Source organism: Macrobrachium nipponense, chromosome 7, assembly GCF_015104395.2.
Source record: "Macrobrachium nipponense isolate FS-2020 chromosome 7, ASM1510439v2, whole genome shotgun sequence".
Classification (NCBI taxonomy): domain Eukaryota; kingdom Metazoa; phylum Arthropoda; class Malacostraca; order Decapoda; family Palaemonidae; genus Macrobrachium; species Macrobrachium nipponense.
The window spans coordinates 25,561,948-25,581,222 of record NC_061109.1 but is presented as its reverse complement, the minus strand read 5'-3'; positions in this window follow the sequence as shown (position 1 = coordinate 25,581,222).

Here is a 19,275-nt window from a genome sequence, read left to right as displayed (position 1 = left end):
AATTCCAGGAGACTACACCACACTTCTCTAGCTTGGAGGTTTCAAAGGTTTTAATGAGGTCACTCAGGTCCAGATCAGAGGTCAAACCTAAGTGTCTATACTTGAACACTGAACTAAACATTGATCTGTAACCTTCCATTGCAGTTACATGTTTCAGAGGAAGACATAGTTATTTAGATGCACCATCTTCTGGAAATTGTCCACTTGCATTGATAGAGCTTACTAGATGAAGCTCGCCTGCATCTAGCAATAGCCTTTGCAGCCTGTCACAAAAATCCTTTTGCTCTGATGAGGCTCCTGACAGTCTGAATCTTGTCAGGGCCAGAGCAGACAATCACTGGCGGAATCTGAGGAAGTGGGGCTGTTTGAGCAGCAACCGTCTTTGTGGAAGTAGCCTCGGGAAGTCTACTTGAAGCTGAAACATGTCTGGAAACCATTCCTTCTTGGGCCAGAATGGAACCACGACAGTCATTGAAATATTTTGGTGAGATGAGAACTTGTCAATTACCTCCCTGATTAATCTAAACGGAGGGAATGCACAGACGTCTACGACTGTCCAGTCAAAAAACATTGCATCTGCTGCCCAAGCAAGACGATCTGGGACTGGGGAGCAAATGAGAAGACGGCTGTTCCTCGACGTCATAAACAGGTCTATGGAAGGTTGCCGCACAACTTCAATAGGTTGAGGCAGACTGTAGACTCCAGGGTCAACTCTGTCAGCAGGACTTGACAGGAATGACTTAACTTGTCTGCTAAGACATTCAACTTTCCCTGAACGAAGTGAGGATTGATCATGACTTGATTCTGCTCTGCCTAGAGAAGGTCTCTGGCTGTCTTGCAGACAAAGGAGTGAGTGTCCCCTTGCTTGCAGACATATAGTACAGCTGTGGTGTTATCTACGTAGACTGCTACGATCTTGCTTGGGACTAGCAGAGAGAAGGCCTGAAGGCCTAGGTGCGTTGCCTCCAGCTCCTTGACATTTGGTGTGTAATGTTCTTTGATCCAACGTCCACATCCCCGAAACTCTCCGACTTCCCAACAGAGTGCCCACCCTATGCTTAAAGCCTCAGAATAAAATCCTAGGTTGGGATTCAAGGAGAGAAGAGATATTCCTTCTTGAAGCTTTTTGATGAGAGACTTTTTATGGTGCAAGTAGTATATATTTATTAATATTTCATATGGTGCAAGTAGTATATGCTTATTAATATTTTAAAATATTAAGAAGATTGAATAATAATAATAATAATAATACAGGGACTGTCTATATAACTGTGATTAGAAAATTCATATGTGACAGTATTTTAAAGAAACAAAATATCCTTTCCTTCATTGTTGTTTAACTTGCTGGAAGCCAGAGTTGTCATATAAAAAAAATGTATCAATTTAATGACAGGTGGGGGAGTGTGGGATTAGCAGGTCACTCTCTCTCTCTCTCTCTCTCTCTCTCTCTCTCTCTCTCTCTCTCTCTCTCTCTCTCTCTCATAATAATATAACAGTAATTACAAAACTTGTATGAAAATATCTTTCCTTCATCTTTTGTTTTTAACTCGAATAGGCGCTTGAAGCCAGAGCTGTCAAATATGTCAATTTAATGCGGCAGGTGGGGGAGTGCTGCCATTAGCAGGTCAGTGGATTCTTGTAATTCTATCTCTCTCATAAATTTTACCAACCATTTATTTCTTTTCTTAAGGGTAATGTATTAGGCAAACTTTTAAATGAAATTACAATAACTTTAATTTCATTTAAAAGTTAGCTTAAGGAGGTTGTCCATCAAGAAAGCCAAAATCGTTATCTGTTATTGGGTTGCTATAATTTTTTTATATGTTATTTGTACTATAACTCTAATTACTATAAATTTTATTGGAATTGGGCCGAACCTTTTTTTTATGAATAAAAATATAAATTTTCAAATGTCCTTTTTTTTAGTTTTCTCAAAAATACTTTAATTTTTTTATTTTATTAATATTTATATTCTTATTTTTCAAACTTTGAAAAATATAGAAAACTATAAATAACCTTGAAAATTAAATTTGCTTAACCAAAATATTGCATTTTTATTACTCTTTCCAACGATGTCTTTGCATTTGAAATTGCTTCATAAATAGTGGAGAAAAATACCTTTGAATGTCAATAACTATAAACAGATATCGGCCCTCAAAGTTTTGCAACAAGAATACAACGAAAAAGATCACAATATCGGCATTTCCATTACTGATTATAATTAGAAACACTCCCAATTACTTGAAAAATAACCAAACTTACTTACTTCATACCTTTTTCTGCTAATTACCGCAAGCATGGCCCCAAGTCCATCCCCCCCCAGGGGTATTACTCACTCAAGGTGAAGGTGTCAGGAGAGGCCAACTCTCTCATTGTAGCTTAACTTTCTCTTACGTTTTTCTTCTTGTTTCTATTTTTTGGCATTTGAGCCTACAGTCTTTCTTTATCAAGAGATGATAATGATTCACAAATATTAGTCTTCGTGCCAAACAATACAGTAAGAAGATTGATTTTTTCATAGCCAAAATTGTGCTCAAGCGTGGTCGTTTCGGTGGCAAATATGATGCGATGTAAACCAAGAAACTTTATTTTTGGGCATTTCTTCTAAAGTCGATTATGTATCGACTCATTTGGATTCTGTGTCCACCCTGGTAAGCATTATTTTAGCAGTTCTGTAGAGGATATGTCAGCGGATACTTGTCTTATGTGGGTATGCAAATCCCAAGGTATTTTGACAGATCATGTTTTTTCGGGCACTTCAAAACACTCGCTATAGCTTCTAGCTGCGTTTTACTTATCAAACTGATGTCATCATATTCTTCCAACTACTCTCCCTTATCTTCCTCAACTATGGACATCAGCTTTGCCCATATGAGTGGGGGTGGAATACGGGCCTCCTCAGTGGAGGAAGTTTGTTCTTGTTGTTTCCTGTCTTGATAATGAAGCCACAGGTTCATTAGTTGACGATGAAGCTGAAGCTGCTACATCTATACACATGGTTGCCTCGTTCGCCTCCTCCAACATGGGCTGCTCCATCTTGAATGTTACTATGCCTACTTTGCCATTTACATTGTCTTGCAAAGGCAATCTTTTCTCTATACTGATGTAGAATTTGTCTTTTGGATTTTGGCATGGTAAACATATCACTGGAACTATATATAGCTCGAGAGAGAGACAACAACACTCAGAGCATAAGGCAAGCAGTACCGTTAGATATGGATATCTGGGTATCACACTGATGGCAGTATATGGCATGTTGGCTTGTACTGTGTTTTTCGTCATGAACAGAGGTGCCAGACGTAGATTTTTAGCCTTATATTTCTCACCATTTTATAAGAATAGCGTATTTATCATGATTTATCGTGAGTACTGCGTACATGGTATTGCATCACCATGACGACCCGTGTAGTGCCATATACCTCAACCACAAAAAAATGATATTTTAATGATAAAATAAGGTTTGACATATACTTACCAAACAATTACATTAGCTGTACGCTTTCTTACCCGGCAGTCGAAAATTCAAATTCCTGGCGGCGGTAGCAACGCTGCCATCTTTTGTGTAGGTGATACAGATCCCGCCCACTATTGGGAATACTTGGTACTGCTGAGCTTTTAGACTTCAATTCGTTGAGCCGCAACGTCCATCTGTGGGGAGGAGGGTGGGCTCTGAATATGTAATTGTTTGGTAAGTATATGTGAAACCTTACTTTATCATTAAAATATCATTTTCACATAAGTGACTTCACAAACAATTACATTAGCTGACTCCACATTACCCGGAAGGTGGGTATATGGACAGCTTTCTGAATAAAAACAACAGTCATGTGCTCACATTATATATAATGTCTGCAGTACCTTACCTTGTGAGAGAGCAGCTACAGGTAGATACTGCCTCTGGTCGGCGCTTTCATCACATGTAGGAGACGTGGCAGTAAAGGCCAGGGTCGTCCCTACTAATGGTGGGATTTTTTTCAATCATGGAAGTTCACCGATGATTGACAAAAAACACTAATAGTTTGCCCTTGCCCTGGGCAAAAAGACCAGATAACATTACACAACACCATCACCTACACTAAAAATCATATGATACCCTTAACCAGATATAAGAACCGGTGGGTACTTCAGCTACATGTACCCCCAGGCTTCCCATAAACACAAAACACCTCAAACTCAAGGCGAGGAGACAGCAGAGGGTAAACACCGGGTCCCCCTATGCTTCCTCTCCCAACACCATTTCCGCTACTGACACCTGAAGAACTTATACAAGGTGAAAGAAGTCTCAGTTTTCTGGATTGGACAATTACGGTGTCAGCCAAAAAATTGAAGATTGCCAATCTCTGGATGAGGATTTTCCTGCGGACTGGCTCAATCTGTTTTCCTGTGCAGACAGGGCAGCGAGACACGGTTCAGTGGAATTGGCTGCCTTATTCACTATGGGAGTACTCAAGAAGAGAGAACGGTGGTGCTCCTTCACATCTCTAGGAGTAACCATGAACCAATCATGGGCTTTGTTGTTCTCCCCCTGCGTAAAACTCACCTGTTTCCAGAAGAAACCATCAAGCATGTACAGTCGGGACCTCGAGAACAAGTCCACCGATGATCTACTGTCTCAATCAGTGAGAAGACCTAAGGAACCTCGGGTGACAGTAGCCAAAACTTCACCTTTCCAAAAGCACACCTTTTGAGGAGGTAAGTCAAGGTGGTAGCAGAGACAATGACTAACCTACGAACCACCTCCAAGTCTACCAAGAGGCCTCTCTTTATGACAGATAAATGGTCGAAAGGTCCTTCACCCACCCGTGGGGGCAAAACTCCACATCTACTGGGAGGAATTGGGGTCGAAGAGGAGCAGAACAGCGGGTCATACAGATGCTTTGAGAAAGATATGTGATCCCTTTCATCGGATACACCACAGTAAAATACACCTGTCTGTTTGACAGCATACTCTACGGGATCAATAAGAGCTTTGGCTTAGCCAAAGACGTAGAAGAGCTCATCAGCCAAGAGGTCAGAGGAGGAAACAGACACTAACTCCCCAGGGTTTTACAACCGGCTTTTTGTAGTCCCCAAGGTATGAGGGGGATGGAGACCAGTTTGGACGTAAGCGCTTTGAACATCCTTGTCCGGAAGATGAAAATTCCGAATGGAAACCAGTCTATCAGTAATGTCAGTCATCCAACTGGGCGACTGGATGGTATCTCTCGACCTGAAGAATGCATACTTCCATGCCCCCATTCATCAGAACTCCAGAAAATTCCTGAGATTCGTCTTCAAGAGAGTCTTCCAGCCCAGAGCCCTCTGCTTCGGTCTGCCACACACCTCAAGTATTTACTCGGATTCTCGCTCCTCTGGGAAAATGGCTGCCCTTGATGAGGATCAACACCGCCTTTTGCTAAGGTGACTGGCTCCTGCGAGCCGGATCCAGTCGTCCGTGTGGGAAGGACTTGGAGAAGACGCTTACTTTGACACAACAATTGGGTATTTTAAAAACCAACGAGAAGTCCCAATTGATTTCTACTCAGAGGATTCTCTCTAGCTTTTCGGGTTTTTCTCTCCCTGAAGAGGATAGAATCCAGCCTGTCGCAAGTCCAACAGTTTCTGGTTCACACATCCTGCTCAGCCCTCGAATGGATGAGCCTAGTCAGGACCCTGGCTTCACTGGAGAGTTTGTTAAGCCAGGACGCCTACACATGAGGCCGCTCCAGATTTTCTTGAAAACAAATTGGTCCCGGAAGACACAGTCTGACTCACTAGTTTTCCCCCTGATGGAAGAGATAACGGTAAATCTTCGTTGGTGGCTCTCGAGGGAAAGATTACAAGAAGGAATTTCCCTAGTCCTGTCGAACCCCGACCTGCCGTTCTTCTCAGATGCCTCAGCCAGCGGATGGGGAGCCCTCCTAGGAGCCAAGAGAGTATTAGGTCTGTGAACAGAATGAGAAAGACCTTGCACAACAATGGGAAGGAATTGAAGGCCATCCTTTAGGAGTACAAGCGTTCGACCTTTAGTCACCGGAGGAAACATAGCGGACTACTCGGCCAACACCACAGCATTGTCACATATGCGGAAGCAGCGAGGGACCCACTCGTTCTCTCTCAGCAAGATAACCAAAGTTCTCCTCACCTGGACGAACAGAAGAGGATCACCCTTCTTCCACGATTGCATAAGGGAGAATGAACGTGATTGCAACCGAACTGAGTCGGGTAAATCAGGTGTTACCAACAGAAAAGACTCTGAACAGTGTGTATGTCAGGACCTCTGGAGGCTTTGGGGAGGACCATCGATAGATCTGTTCGCCACATCGAGGAATAATCGCCTTCCCATTTTCTGTTCTCCGATTCCAGAACCACTAGTGTGGAGAACAGATGCGATGCTGCTAGATTAGACAGGACTGGATGTTTACGCTTTTCCTCCCTTCAGGATGATAAGAGAGGTCTTGAACAAGCTTCAATCACACCAGAATGTTATGCTCTTCCTCCCTTCAGGATGATAAAAGAGGTCTTGAACAAGCTTCAATCACACCAGAATGTGACAATGACTCTAGTAGCGCTATTCTGGCCCAGGAAAGAGTGGTTCCCGGACCTTCTCAATCTGCTGGTGGATTTCCCCAGACTATTTCCACAAAATCCATCGCTTCTCAGATAACACCATTTCAACCGATATCACCAAGGGTTGTCCACTCTGGCCCTGACAGGATTCAGACTGTTAGGAACCTGTTCAGGGTGAAAGGTTCCGCGAAGGGCATCAGAAGCTATTGCTAGCTGCAGAAGAAGCTCTTCTGCCAAGCTCTACCAGTCACCTATAACAGAGATTGCGGAATTTTGTTATTCTGTGGGACACCAAGAAGTTACATCAGTTTCCAAGCAAAGAGGCCTCGACAATCGTCTTTAGTTCCTCCAAGATTCCAAGCATGAAGCAGTGGAGTGGAATTGGATGTAGTTTAAGGTGGCTTAAGGTCCCCAATTGGATCCATTGAAAATGTCAACCATGAGAGACTTAACTAGGAAGACACTATTCCTAGTCGCCTTAGCCACAGCGAGTAGAGTAAGTGAGAGTCCACAAGGCCAGAGAAGTCTCCTTGGGAGGAAGTAGAAACTCCCAAAGAAGGAACTTCTGTCGCATAAACCCTTAGTTTTTATTTGCAACTTCGACTGAGGGAAGGTGAACAAAGCCTTGCCTGACTCCCTCTTCTTAGCAAACCACTCTTCTCTTCTTTCAGTGCTTTCTTCGAGGACTGGTTTCGGTAATCTCGAAGGCGTTGATCTCCTACTTTCCAAACATCGACGGAGGGGAGAAGGCGAAGCTGATTCAAAAAACAAAGTCCGGATATGTCTGCAACAGAAACCTTAACAGACTAGAATAAGCAGAAGAGGTCTTTGAATCCTGGTCTTGGGTTTCCTCTTCCGACATGTCGGCCGACACCCCATCTTCCTCTTCCGTCTGGCTCGTTGTCTTCTACAAAAAGACCATCAATTCTTGAAGCTGATATTAAATGGGTCCAAAGCGGAATCCTCTAGCAAGGGTTTGGCCTTCGAATCATCCTTGGGCGAAGCCGAAGTCGTGACTCTTCTTCAAAAACGAACGACTGGGAGTTGAAAACCACACGAGACGTGAGAGGCGAGCAAGTCGAAACAGCTCGAGACTAATGAGGCGAACGAGTCGAAAAATCCTATCGACACACAACTAGGGTTGTCGTTTTGAGGAATTTCGTCTATAAGTGTGCCTTTCTGGTGACATCTGGCAACTCCTCGTGGCTTTTCCGACCACAGGCTACGGTACTGAATAATGAAATTCTTCATTTGCCTTTTTGTAGAAAAAACGGTACCACTGCACACAACGAATCCAATGATGCGAGTCAGTCTTACAAGTGTGCGAATGTAACGCACCTGAATGTCTGACTCCGTCCGAAGATATGCTATCCGAAGAGGACTGACGATCCTCCACGAAATTCTGGTCCAGAGTCGTGGCTGTTGTACGGCTCTTCTTCGAACAAGAACGACTGGGAGTTGAAACAACATGAGACGTATGACGGTATGAGGTGAACGAGTCGAAGCAGCTCAAGGCGAATGAGGTGAACGAGTTGAAGCAGCTCAAGGCGAATGAGGCGAACGAGTTGAAGCAGCTCAAGGCGAATGAAGCGAACGAGTCGAAGCAGTTCAAGGTGAATGAGGTGAACGAGTCAAAGCAGCTCAAGGTGAATGAGGCGAACGAGTCGAAAAAGCTCGAGACGAATGAGGAGAACAAGTCGAAAATCCTATTGACACACTACCAGGGTTGTCGTTTTGAGGAATTTCATATATAAGTGTGGCTATCTGGTAACACCTGGCAACTACCCGTGGCTTTTCTGACCACAGGCTACAGTATTGAATAATGAAATTCTTCATTTGCCTTCATGTAGAAAAAATGGTACCACTGCACACAACGAATCCAACGATGCGAGTCAGTCTCACAACTCACAAGTGTGCGAATGTAACGCACCTGAATGTCTGACTCCGTCCGAAGATACGCTATCCGAAGAGGACTGACGATCCTCCCCGAAAATCTGGACCGGAGTCGTGGCTGTCGTACGCTTCTTCGAAAACGAACGACTGGGAGTCGAAACAACACGAGACGTATGAGGAGTCTCACAAGCGAGCGAGCACTCTTAACAGGCGGCGACATCCCTCGCGTACGCTGGGCATGTCTCTTCAAAGGACGCGACACTAAATTACTACACACTTTTCGCCTCAACCCAGGCAACTGCACTTCCGAGTCGGACGACAACTGCACGTCACTGATATCTACGCTTTTACAGCAGCGTTTCCTGGGCACTTGCGAGTCGACTACATCGACGGAGTTGGCGACTGACCGCGGGCAAACTCCCCCAGTCTCCCTTCGACCTCCGGTATGTCTTCTCCCGGGAGATGGGGAGTATGACAGTGACCTTCGTCTAGGAGAACAGGGGGAACGGACAGCCGCCTCCTCGGACACGACACTGACACTGACACTTGGCCTAACACTGGCCTTATCACTTGACTCTTTACGAACGCACCTCTAATATGGAAATGGTGTTGGGATCGGAAACATGGGATACCTGGTCTGGAGTAAATGGTAGTGAAGCTGGAGGACTATCAAAATGTGAAATATTAGATAAAAGTGGAGAAGATAGTGACGGTTTGCTCGCCTCTAAAGGCACGGAAGTTGTCTCTACTCTAGTTTTACTACACGCTCTAAGCGCTGTTTCTTTCTCCTATCTTTGTCCATTTTATCCTAATGGGCTTGAAAAGTCTTCCAACCTTGTTCATCTAAACTACGCCACTCATCACAAGTTAATTCCTTGCTACAGCACTGACCCCTGCATTAATACATTTGGAGTGCAGATCGTAACATAGTTTAGCTAATCTAGTTTTGCAGCCACTAGTGCAAAACCTAACTGAAGAAGAACTAGCATCAGGCATCTTCGTAATTACTTGTAAATGACTACGCAGCTAAGTGATGAAGCAAAAAAGCCAACCAAGAAATTGTACATCACCAAAAAGAAAAAATCCACAATGGCGACGAAAGTCGACTGCAACACTAACCACCAGTGTTACCATGTGGCCGGCAGAAAACGAATTGAAGTCTAAAAGCTCAGCAGTACCAGGTATTCCCAATAGTGGGCGGGATCTGTATCACCTACACAAAAGATGGCAGCGCTGCTACTGCCACCAGGAATTTGAATTTTCGACTGCCAGGTTAAGAAAGCGTACAGCTAATGTAATTGTTTGGTAAGTACCTCATGTGAAAATGCAATAACTTCGTTATTTATGGCACGATTTGTACGATACTTTCACACGTGACTCTTGAGTTGTGGTGCTGTTCACTGCCAAAAAATCAAGAGTTTTGATATCCCAGAGTATATTCATGAAAATCGATGGCGGATTGACTTCTTAACACTCGGGGAGTATGACTAGTGCCATATTTAATGTTCTAACTCTTGAAATAGGCATTTATTAGCATATTTTGAGACCGTGCCAAACTTATGCAAAAATTTGACTGGCACAAGAGGGGTCTGGAACCTAACCTTGCGTAAGATTGAGGCATTTCTGTACGTCATAAGCTAGAACATGGAGCTCTCCAACTCTTTTTGAGGAAACCAAGGCCAAAAGGAAAACTGTTCTATAAGTTAGTTCCTTGTCTGACGATTGATGCAGGGGCTCAATTGGAGCTCAAGTGATTCTACTCTACACCAGAGCAAGGTCCCACGTAGGATGTTTGAGTTTCCTAGGTGAACAAGGCTGCTAAACTCTTGAACTGCATAAGAGATTTCCCAGGATGAAGCGATGTCCACGTATTTCAGACGAAGAACTAATCCTAGCGCAACCCTGGAGCTCTTGACAGCAGAAACAGAAAGAAGTTTCTCTGTTCTGAGAAAGATCCAGAAGTCCACTATCTGCTGAACCAAAGTCCCAAGTGGAGAGAAACCCTGTTGATGACACCAATCACAGTAGACAGCCCATTTGCCCGGTACATGGCTGAGAAAGATCTCTTGAGGTAGCCAGACATCTGGCTCTCTGCTCTGCAAGAAAAACTTCTCGCTCGTAAGAGATACTGGACAGTCTCCAGCCATGAAAAGATAGGGACCCTATCGATTGGTGGTACCTCTCTACATGAGGTTGGCAGAGAAGGTTGTGCAAAGGGAGACTCTCTTTCGGCACTGCTGAGAGAAGAGGTAGAAGATCCATGAACCACTCAGCTTGGGGCCACAAAGGAGCTACTAGGGTCATCCTGAGATTCTTGGAAACCATCACTCTGTTTAGGACATGATGGATCAGGCAGGATGGAGGAAAGTTGTATACTTCCAAGTTGTCCCAAGTATGCTAAAGGGCATGGTACTCCCCAACAGTAAACAAATCTGGGACCACTGAACAATAGGCCTCTAACTTTCTGTCGAACCATGTAGCAAAGAGGTCTAACATGGGTCTTCCCTAAGTAGACAAAAGAGATGATAGGATAACCCCATGGGATGCCATATAAGATGCTCTATGCAGATACATAGCAAGTCTCTACTGTCAACCTCTGTATTGTCAAAGGAATTCGCATCATCGACAGAGGAGATGTCCACAATATCAGAGCTCTACTCCTCTTGCCCTTAATCATATTATGGATGTTCCTCCTAATAAAACTAAAGTAATACCCATAATATGATTGAAGGCAAGAGAAGCAGAAAGTGCTCTGATATTGTGGGCTAATAATTTGATTTCTTGACAATCATTATTATAACTATCATAAGTTTTACCTATAACACTGGGTTAAAATAATAAATTCTCATAAAGTTGACCTGAAAGCTGCTTTGCTATTAATAAATTCATAATTTTATCTGACAGCTTGCCATTATTTTAGAACTTAATATTATCTGGATAAGTTGAAAATGAAGAAGATTCTGAGATTTCCTCAACTGATTGGTTTTCAGAATTTGAAATTCACTGTTGGCTGAAGTTGGGCACATTTACATATGTATGACTGTTAAGGTTGACTTGCACTTCCTGTATACATAGTTTATGTCAAATAGGTTATTTATCAAGTATTTATGTGCCAAAAGGAAAATGAGGTAAAATTACTTCAGTCTGGTGTTCACTTTGGGTTAATGAAAATAACAATCAATGTCTAATCTGTATCACTATAGCCTAAGTTGGCATTGCAATATTCAAAACATTTCTCATTAAGTTTACCCTTTCTTTAAATCTTCCCTATCTTTGAAATTCACAAAAAAAACAGTACCCTGCTCAAACAACTGTTATCTTAAAAAAAAAAAATACAAAATTACCAAGTTCTGCTAAATCTAAATACTGTAATACTGTACATTATACATACCTGATGTTGTGCACCAACTATGCTGGCACCAGCAGCGGAGGTACAAGAAGATGGTCGATGCTCACTGGCATTACTTTTTGTGGTTGTAGATAATAAATTCTGACGAGAGTAACTACGAAAGTTATCCCAATAATTGTTTGCTCGAGTGCCAGGAGGTACCTATAAAGATAATTGAAGAAAATAACTTTTCAATTATATATAAAGAATTCTCAGGGTTGCTGCAGCAGGGGTGAAATGAGGAGATAATGAAATTACTGGTGAATAAAAATGTCCCATTAGCAGCAAGGGCAAAAACTTTTGAGTACATATGGCCTGAACTGCTCTATGGATGCTGACAGGGAAAAGAAAAGAAATTTGGGAAGGTGTGACCAGACACTGATAAGATTCATGGCTGGACTATGGAGTGAGGACCATATAATAAATAAGGAACTGGTTCAGAGATGTGACATCAGAAGGTTGGAAAAGAGATCTCAAAGAATTATATACTCTGGACATGTGATGAGCAAGGATGAAGAACAGTAGGTCAGAACAGCAGATATTATGAGATACAGAATTCTAAAAACTTTCAATAATCTAACACATCCTTCACATAATGAGCAATTATATGAAAGTTCAATGTCCAGGATGAATGCAAAATTTTAATTTTCTTTAAAGGTACGTATATAGATTTTATGACAGTAAACATGCATAGAGATATATGTGCAGATACCCTAACATTAAATAGTAATTAAACTTACAAACAACTGGTCTGTCAGTTTTGTCTGCTAAAAAAAACATGTTCTGTAACACATCTGAGGCTGATGACATCAAAACCCATACTCACAATGAGTCATACTGTGTAAAGACTACTGAATTCTTCACAAATGTGTTAAACTATGAAATTAGGTGTGCTTTACAATACAGTTAACCCTTTAACGCCTAAGGGGTATAATAACAATCGTCTCCCGTGTGACGAGGGGGTATCGGAGTGAGCGCCGAAGCGGAAAAAATATTTTTTTCAAAAAATCACACTTAGTTTTCAAGATTAAGAGTTCATTTTTGGCTCCTTTTTTTGTCATTGCCTGAAGTTTAGTATGCAACCATCAGAAATGAAAAAAATATCATTATCATATATAAATAATGCAATATATGATAGCGCAAAAACAAAATTTCATATATAATTGTATTCAAATCGAGCTATGAGCAAAACGGTTAGAGCTAACGAGTTAATTTTTTTTGGTTGTATTGTACACTAAATTGCGATCATTTTGGTATGTAACACATTGTAAAACGATCAAAGCAACACAGAAAATATTATCACAAAATGATGCATGAATTCATAACGCACAGACGTAAAAAAATGTTTTTTTCAAAAATTCACCATAAATCTAAATATTGTTCTAGAGACTTCCAATTTGTTTCAAAATGAATATAAATGATTGAATATTACTATACTGTAAGAGTTTTAGCTTACAATTGCAGTTTTCGACCATTTTGGACGATTTAAAGTTGACCGAATGTCTAATTTTTTTATATGCAAATATTTCAAAAATTAGAAAAGCTACAACCTTCAATTATTTTCAGTTGTATTCTACATAAAATTGCGCACATTTTCATATATAAAACTCTATGAAACGCCTAATATGAAACGGAGCAAATATTATGATAATGAGACGTATGCATTTCGGAGATTTGCGGCGGAGAATCCGCGCGCGGAGGGAAGGAAAGTTTTTTTTTTAAATTCACCATACATCTAAATATTGTGCTAGAGACTATGAATTTGTTTCAAAATGAAGATAAATGACTGAATATTACTAGACTGTAAGAGTTTTAGCTTACAATTGCGTTTTTCGACCATTTCGGTAGAGTCAAAATTGACCGAATGTGGTTTTTTTTCTATTTATCGTGATTTATATGTAAATATTTCAAAAATGAGAAAAGCTAAAACCTTCAATTATTTATTGTTGTATTCTACATGAAATTGCGCACATTTTCATATATAAAACTTTATGTAACGGCTAATTTAAAATGGTGTAAACATTACGGCCAATCACACGTATGATTTTTTCGGAAGAGCTACCGCGCGGACGTAAGGAAAATGTTTTTTTTTTCATAAATTCACCATAAATCAAAATATTGTGCAAGAGACTTCCAATTTATTGCGAAATTAAGGTAAATGATTGAATATTACTAGAATATACGAGTTTTAGCTTACAATCGCGTTTTCCAACCATTTCGGTAGAGTCAAAGTTGACCGAAGGTTGAAATTTTGGCACTTATAGTTATTTATATGAAAACATTTCAAAACTGATAAAAGCTATAACCATGGGTTGTTTTTAGTTGTATTGTGCATGAAATTGCACACATTTCCATATATAAAACTATGTAACGGCTACTTTAAAATGGTGCAAACATTACAACAATCGCACGTGAGATTTTTTCGGAAGAGTTACCGCGTGGACTTAAGGAAAAAGTTTTTTTCATAAATTCACCATAAATAAAAATATTGTGCTAGAGACTTTCAATATGTTGCAAAATGAGGGTAAATGATTGAATATTACTAGAATATAAGAGTTTTAGCTTACAATTGCGTTTTTCGACCATTTCCGTAGAGTCAAAGTTGACCAAAGGTTGAAATTTTGGCACTTAATGTTATGTATATGAAAATATTTCAAAACTTATGAAAGCTACAATCATGAGTATTTTTTTGTTGTATTCTACATGAAATTGCGCACATTTTCATATATAATACTTCATGTAACAGTTAATTAAAAATGGTGCAAAAATTATGTCAAAGTGACGAAATAATTTCCGGGATGTCACTGATACCTTTTATTGCGATAAGAAAGAAATTCGTGCTTGTGCACCTGTGTAACGATTGTAAAAAAAACATCTTGATCCGTGAACTTCCAGCATCCCCCAAGGCGCCTGATTCAAAAGTTTTCGGCTGGTATTTTTCCACAAATATTTAAAAAAACTTTTGTATGTCAACGTAAATTACGTCCGGTCGGAACCCAAGAGACAAAAAATGTAGACGTAAAATACATCCATTAGGCGTTTAAGGGTTAAATATGAATTCTTTACACAGACAGCAAACCTCATAGATTCAATATTGTTACGCTAGCTTTCCTCAGGCTTGAAAGGTAAGGATTGATATTAAGGTTAAAATAGTTGAAAAGATATTCATAATACTGTAGAGTGCATAAAATGTTAATAAAAAAGTCTACTTAATAAAGAACAAAAGAAATATAATTATCTACAATACTTCCCCTTATCCTAACAACCTAGTCTTTGGAATCTAACCATGTTGATAATAAGCAATGAGGGCTTATGACCCAATTGAAGCGTAGCATCAGATATGGTTGCATCTGTAATAACCAATGTTATTTAGTTCATTTGTTAAATCACACTTAAATATAATGCATATTCTTAGCATATGACAGATAATTGAATGTAACAATGCAAATAAAGTCACAGCAGATAATTGAATGCAACAATGCAAATAAAACAACAGCTAACATATGAAAATGTATTTAGATGATGGACATTCAGTGTATTTCTTTAGGTGCAACAATTCTAAAAATGCAAAGTACCTACGTACTTACCCTTTAACCAACACTGCATATATTCATTATTACCTGATTATTGAGAAGATCTGTTGTTTGATGATGAAGTGGATGAGATGAAGACAAAGAAGCCCAGTGGTGATCTTCTGGTGCTTGTGGTTGAGAATGTGGACGCTCATCACTTATACGATCTAAATGTAACATGGGATGAGATGGACTGCTTTCCATTACACTTGATACTCCCATTAGGGCACCCATATGATCAGAGGATTGATCTACAGATGGATTATGGGTACTCCAAGCTCTTGGCTGCTCTCTCACGTCTCCCAAGCGACCATATATTGGGTTTGTAACTCCTGTTGAATGTCCTTCCTCTCCTGCAGTTCCAAGATATACTGGAACTGGATAAGAATGACTTATCGGAACTTGTGATCCCTCACGTTCTTCCTGCGAGAGTGAAGCACCTAGTAAGTTGTGATGGAGAGCATAAGAAGGATGAGTTCCTGTTGTAATATCTTCATCATCACCATCATCATCATCATTGTCATCATCTTCATCATCTTCCTCCTCTTCTTCACCTTCACTTTGTCTTGTACCTCCTCTCCTCAATCGTTCAGCACCACCAGAGTCTGATACAGGGGCAGAGCTACTTATTTCTCTTCTATCCAGCAGCTAAGGGAATAAAACATTCTTGAAAATTTGGTTTGTAAGCAATCAATTTCCTGATAAAAAAACATTAACCAAAAAATTACAATGTAAACAAAAGCATGAATGATCACTACGCCTAAATATAGAACAGCATTATGTTATATTATACAGGTGTGAAGGGAATGAATGAGATATTGTAAACATGACTGTTACAGTCATCCTAGATCTGATATTTATTCTAATAAGTGACAACACTTCTTATCAAAGCACTTTGTCTGTTCAGCACCAGTTATTCACTAAGAGAGTTATTTAGGAAAATTTGTACTTTTTCAGAAAAACAATAGCATAAACAAAGAGAACCTGACATTTTATTTGTATACTTAATAACTGGTAGTATTTATGCTCATGAACAACTCTGTCAAGACTTACATAACTAATAATACTAATTTCTTTTGAAATTATATATCATGAGCATTAACTGACAGGTCCAAATAAAACATACAGCATTTATTACCTTGTTTAAACATATGAATAAATGTATCAAAATATCATAACAAGCAAAAGAATTTCAAATCTTAAAAAATGACACCTTTATAATAAAAGTTTTATATATGCTTGCCAAGTAATTACATAACTAACACTTTTCCACTCGGCAGCAAAAATTCAAATTTCGCTGGAAGCCTCTGAAAGCTCAGCATAGGTGCAAGGTGCTGCTCAATACAGCAATATTGGTAACAACTTGACCAACCACCTCATTCTGTTTCATGTCCCATGTCCATCAGAAGGGAGGAGGGTGGGCTACTGTCATGTAATTACTTGGTATATATAACACTTTTTCTTACAAAAATGTAATTTTTGCATAAGTACAGGCAACCCCCAGTTATCGACGGCCTCTGTTATCAGCAATATGATTTTATGGGGCTTTTGTCTAGTGCCAAAAAAGGGATTTTGACGTAGGAAAAATCTATTTCTGGGCTCAGCCGTGTTGCTCCGTGAAATATGTCTCCTTTAGCACTATTTCTAGTAAAATATTGCTATAGTACCAGAGAACTGCTAAATTGTACATGTCAGAAACCTCTGACTTGCTCACTTATATAAAAGGTGTCGGTATAAAACTGGGGCGAGTGTTAAACACTACCACCGCAACCCCTCCAATTAGCCTTTTCCTCATCAAAAGACCCTAAAAACAGAGGTGCCATTAACCGGTTATCAACACCTAAATCCAGTTATTGGCGCTGACAAGTGTGAGAAGCGCCACCTTTTGGTTATCATCATGCCGTCAGAATGGAACCCCTCCCTGATAACCAGGGAGTGCCTTAAATTACCAAGTAATTACATAGCTGATGTAATGAATCTGGAATAGAAAAGTTGGCCGCATTGAAAAAACAATGCCGTCATTTCCCATTAGTTAAGAGAACCACTGCAGGTGGATACTGCCTGTGGTTGGTGATCACCTTAACTTCTGGTGTGGCTGTATAGCCAAGGGTTGTATCCTACTTAGTGGATACTTTGCAGCGAGGTAGGTACTCCACTGGCTAGAAAAGTGATTGGTGTCGGCCCTCCCCTGGGCCCAGCACCAAAATAAAACCAACCACACAACACTGACACCTACACTGAAATAAAAATTACAAACCATCCAACAAGAGTTGTGAAAGCTCCAGGTAGATAGTACCCCCTGGCTCCCTAAAACTGTATCTTACTATAAAGTGAATAAATAGGAGAAAGTCCTATGCTTCCGCCCACAATGACAAGCCAGTTATTACACCAGGGAATTCAATTCTGGACACAATGTTCCTGGCACCAAGCTGAAGGAGGCACCAAACAAGCTGCTGGGAGCTTGCAGACATTGGAAGCTCTAAACCTGGCACCAAGAAAGATGGATAGACACCACGCAAGCAAGAAGCTCAGAGCACTTGGAGCTCCTTAGGGCACTGGGAACTGTAAAGATGAAGCTAGACTATAGCTGGCGCCAGGAGAGTTGGAAGCTCTGGGCATTGAGAACTTGAAACCTGGCGCCAAGATAGATGAATGCCAGGTGAGGAAGAAGCTTGGAGCTTCTCTGGGTGCTGGGAGTTGTAAAGTTGAAGCTAGACTGGATGGCGCCAGGAGAAATGGATGCCAGGTGAGCAAGCAGCTGGAGCTCCTCAGGTGTTGGGAGCTCTATAGCAGAAGCTAGACTGTAGCTGGCACCAGGAGAGTTGGATGCTCTGGGCACTGAAAACTCAAAAGCTGGCACCAGATGGGTCAACGCCAGGAGTCGAACACCAGGTGAGCAAAAAGTTCTGAGCCCTTGGATATGAAAACCTTGAATCAGGACTGCAGCTGCAGCCAGACAAGCTGGCCGTCGAGCGAGCTAGAAGCTTGGGGTGCTGGGAGCTCAGCATTAGGAGCCAGATGATCTGAAAGCAAGGACAGCAGGAAGCTCTGAGCCAGGCAAAATGCATGCAACTAGAGCTCTTAGCTTGAGGCTCTGGAAGCTGTAAAGCTACTGCAAGACTGTAGCTGGCACCACTAGAACTCATGAACCTGAAATGAAGAGGTGCCTTTACTTCCATACGACTGATGCCGTCGGGAAGCATGGAACATGTAGGACTTTGAAAGTTAAAGGGGAAGAGGAAGCTCTGCAGCCGTTAGCTTTCACAGTAAACAAGGAAACATTTTCTCCCAGATCTGAGTGTGCTATACAAACAATAAGCACATGTAGGATGAAAGACAAAACGTACCAGATAAAAGAAGAGGCGGATACTTGCCAATATCCAAAAAGATAGACACTACTCTGACACTCTTAGCTTTCACTGAAGTTGGATAGGTTTCCTTGATATGCCTCAGAGAGAAAATCCATTCGGTATGGGGCTAAGTCCCGAGAGTTCTCTCTTCTTCTTCATAGCCAAAAATGTCCATTAATCCTAAGAGAAAAAGCACAGGTCCAAGGCTGTGATGGTTTCTTGTGTTGGTTAAAAAATACAAGCATATACTAGCAAACCACATTTCTAGTAAAAGAAAACTTACCCTAAATGATGGCTTGGTTCTCATAAATACATTTTAGCAGAAGCCAGAGGCTATCAGGATTAGGTGCCTGTGATTTAACATTTGAGTTAAGCATACCTCAATATCCCTTACTGATGGAGTCTGCAAGATTGTCTAGCTTTCATTCTGACAAGCTTTGCGACATTACAAGCTTGCCCGTGCGAAAACAAATTGTCTTTGGAAGAATCCAAAGAAGAGAAGATGTTTTGAGAAAATGCAGGT